Raw genomic sequence first — 3,588 nt, forward strand, 5'->3', positions numbered from 1 at the left:
ACTTTACAAAAAAGCATGAAATGGGAAATATTCATTGTCAAACCTGAAGGTAAGAGAGGTGGAAGCAAGTTTAGAAGGAGGATATAAAGCAAAGTCTATGTTAAATTGATTGTGTTGTAGATCAGTTGGAAAAAATTTGATGAATGGAGAAAAAGTACTACTGCTGATTCCAAGACCTATTTTGTTAGAAGCAAGAAACCTCTCAACTGTGCCGAAACCCGGGATTGAACCAGGGACCTTTAGATCTTCAGTCTAACGCTCTCCCAACTGAGCTATTTCGGCCTTCTGATAGCTGGCGTCTTCATACTTTAATTTGAACCATTTAACAAAATAGATGCAGGACCTGGATTTTTAACCTCATATGGTAGAGATATGTTTTAAGGAGTCCTGTATCATTCCCCAGTTAACTGGTGCAATGGGTAAATAGCATTTTTGGGATCCAGACGAGGTAGTTGTTTTTTTAACTCTGAATGGACTAGCATTATATTACCCAGATATATTTGGCATGAGTAGGTAAGCAATGTCATCTGACTACTGACATCTGTGTTCAAGGGGAAGTGGAATGTGATGCAGACAAGAGTTTACTTTACAAAAAAGGACGAAATAGGAAACATTAATAGTCAAACCTGAAGGCAAGATAGGTGGAAGAAAGTTTAAAAGGAGGACAGAAAGCAAAGTCTATGTTGAATTGATCATTTTGTGGATCAGTTGATAAAAATGTTCATAGAGAAAAAAGTACTACAGCTGATTCCAAGACTTATTTTGTGAGAAGCAAGGAACCTCTCAACAGTGCCGAAACCCAGGATTAAACCAGGGACCTATAGATCTTCAGTCTAACGCTCTCCCAACTGAGCTATTTCTGCCTTCTGATATCTGGGGTCTTCATACTTTAATTTGAACCATTTAACAAAATAGATGCAGGACCTGGATTTTTAACCTCATATGGTAGAGATATGTTTTAAGGAGTCCTGTATCATTCCGCAATTAACTGGTGCAATGGGCAAATAGCATTTTTGGGATCCAGGTTAGGTAGTTGTTTTTTTAACTCTGAATGGACTAGCACTATACTACCCAGATATATTTGGCATGAGTAGGTAAGCAATGTCATCTGACTACTGACATCTGTGTTCAAGGGGAAGTGGAAGGTAATGCAGACAAGAGTTTACTTTACAAAAAAGCATGAAATGGGAAATATTCATTGTCAAACCTGAAGGTAAGAGAGGTGGAAGCAAGTTTAGAAGGAGGACATAAAGCAAAGTCTATGTTAAATTGATTGTGTTGTAGATCAGTTGGAAAGAATTTGATAAATAGAGAAAAAGAACTACAGCTGATCCCAAGACCTATTTTGTTAGAAGCAAGGAACCTCTCAAATGTGCCAAAACCCGGGATTGAACCAGGGACCTTTAGATCTTCAGTCTAACGCTCGCCCAACTGAGCTATTTCGGCCTTCTGATAGCTGGGGTCTTCATACTTTAATTTGAACCATTTAACAAAATAGATGCAGGACCTGGATTTTTAACCTCATATGGTAGAGATATGTTTTAAGGAGTCCTGTATCATTCCCCAGTTAACCGGTGCAATGGGTAAATAGCATTTTTGGGATCCAGGTTAGGTAGTTGTTTTTTTAACTCTGAATGGACTAGCACTATATTACCCAGATAAAATTTGGCATGAGTAGGTAAGCAATGTCATCTGACTACTGACATCTGTGTTCAAGGGGAAGTGGAAGGTAATGCAGACAAGAGTTTACTTTACAAAAAAGCATGAAATGGGAAATATTCATTGTCAAACCTGAAGGTAAGAGAGGTGGAAGCAAGTTTAGAAGGAGGATATAAAGCAAAGTCTATGTTAAATTGATTGTGTTGTAGATCAGTTGGAAAAAATTTGATGAATAGAGAAAAGTACTACAGCTGATTCCAAGACCTATTTTGTTAGAAGCAAGGAACCTCTCAACTGTGCCGAAACCCGGGATTGAACCAGGGACCTTTAGATCTTCAATCTAACGCTCTCCCAACTGAGCTATTTCGGCTTTCTGATAGCTGGGGTCTTCATACTTTAATTTGAACCATTTAACAAAATAGATGCAGGACCTGGATTTTTAACCTCATATGGTAGAGATATGTTTTAAGGAGTCCTGTATCATTCCCCAGTTAACTGGTGCAATGGGTAAATAGCATTTTTGGGATCCAGGTTAGGTAGTCGTTTTTTTAACTCTGAATGGACTAGCACTATATTACCTAGATATATTTGGCATGAGTAGGTAAGCAATGTCATCTGACTACTGACATCTGTGTTCAAGGGGAAGTGGAATGTGATGCAGACAAGAGTTTACTTTACAAAAAAGGACGAAATGGGAAACATTCATAGTCAAACCTGAAGGCAAGATAGGTGGAAGAAAGTTTAAAAGGAGGACAGAAAGCAAAGTCAATGTTGAATTGATCATTTTGTAGATCAGTTGACAAAAATGTTGATAGAGAAAAAAGTACTACAGCTGATTCCAAGACATATTTTGGTAGAAGCAAGGAACCTCTCAACTGTGCCGAAACCCGGGATTGAACCAGGGACCTTTAGATCTTCAGTCTAACGCTCTCCCAACTGAGCTATTGCGGCCTGCTTATAGCTGTGGTCTTCATACTTTAATTTAAACCATTTAACAAAATAGATGCAGGACCTGGATTTTTAACCTCATATGGTAGAGATATGTTTTAAGGAGTCCTGTATCATTCCGCAATTAACTGGTGCAATGGGCAAATAGCAGTTTTGGGATCCAGGTTAGGTAGTTGTTTTTTTAACTCTGAATGGACTAGCACTATATTACCCAGATATATTTGGCATGAGTAGGTAAGCAATGTCATCTGACTACTGACATCTGTATTCAAGGGGAGGTGGAAGGTAATGCAGACAAGAGTTTACTTTACAAAAAAGCATGAAATGGGAAATATTCATTGTCAAACCTGAAGGTAAGAGAGGTGGAAGCAAGTTTAGAAGGAGGACATAAAGCAAAGTCTATGTTAAATTGATTGTGTTGTAGATCAGTTAGAAAAAATTTGATGAATAGAGAAAAAGTACTACAGCTGATTCCAAGACCTATTTTGTTAGAAGCAAGGAACCTCTGAACTGTGCCTAAACCCGGGATTGAACCAGGGACCTTCAGTCTAACGCTCTCCCAACTGAGCTATTTCGGCCTGCTTATAGCTGTGGTCTTCATACTTTAATTTAAACCATTTAACAAAATAGATGCAGGACCTGGATTTTTAACCTCACATGGTAGAGATATGTTTTAAGGAGTCCTGTATCATTCCGCAATTAACTGGTGCAATGGGTAAATAGCATTTTTTGGATCCAGGTTAGGTAGTTGTTTTTTTAACTCTGAATGGACTTGCACTATATTACCCAGATATATTTGGCATGAGTAGGTAAGCAATGTCATCTGACTACTGACATCTGTGTTCAAGGGGAAGTGGAAGGTAATGCAGACAAGAGTTTACTTTACAAAAAAGCATGAAATGGGAAATATTCATTGTCAAACCTGAAGGTAATAGAGGTGGAAGCAAGTTTAGAAGGAGGACATAAAGCAAAGTCTATGTT

The 3,588-nt window shown here is 38.2% G+C and overlaps 2 non-coding genes across 2 annotated transcripts; both read right to left on the bottom strand.

The window, feature by feature from the left end:
- Positions 1 to 209: 209 nt before the first annotated feature.
- Positions 210 to 282, bottom strand: TRNAF-GAA (transfer RNA phenylalanine (anticodon GAA)). Its single transcript has one exon. It is a non-coding gene; the product is annotated as a tRNA-Phe (tRNA).
- A 1,674-nt stretch (positions 283 to 1,956) lies between these two features.
- Positions 1,957 to 2,029, bottom strand: TRNAF-GAA (transfer RNA phenylalanine (anticodon GAA)). Its single transcript has one exon. It is a non-coding gene; the product is annotated as a tRNA-Phe (tRNA).
- Between the last annotated feature and the right edge of the window lie 1,559 nt (positions 2,030 to 3,588).

Source organism: Lissotriton vulgaris, chromosome 8 (assembly GCF_964263255.1).
Source record: "Lissotriton vulgaris chromosome 8, aLisVul1.2, whole genome shotgun sequence".
NCBI lineage: Eukaryota > Metazoa > Chordata > Amphibia > Caudata > Salamandridae > Lissotriton > Lissotriton vulgaris.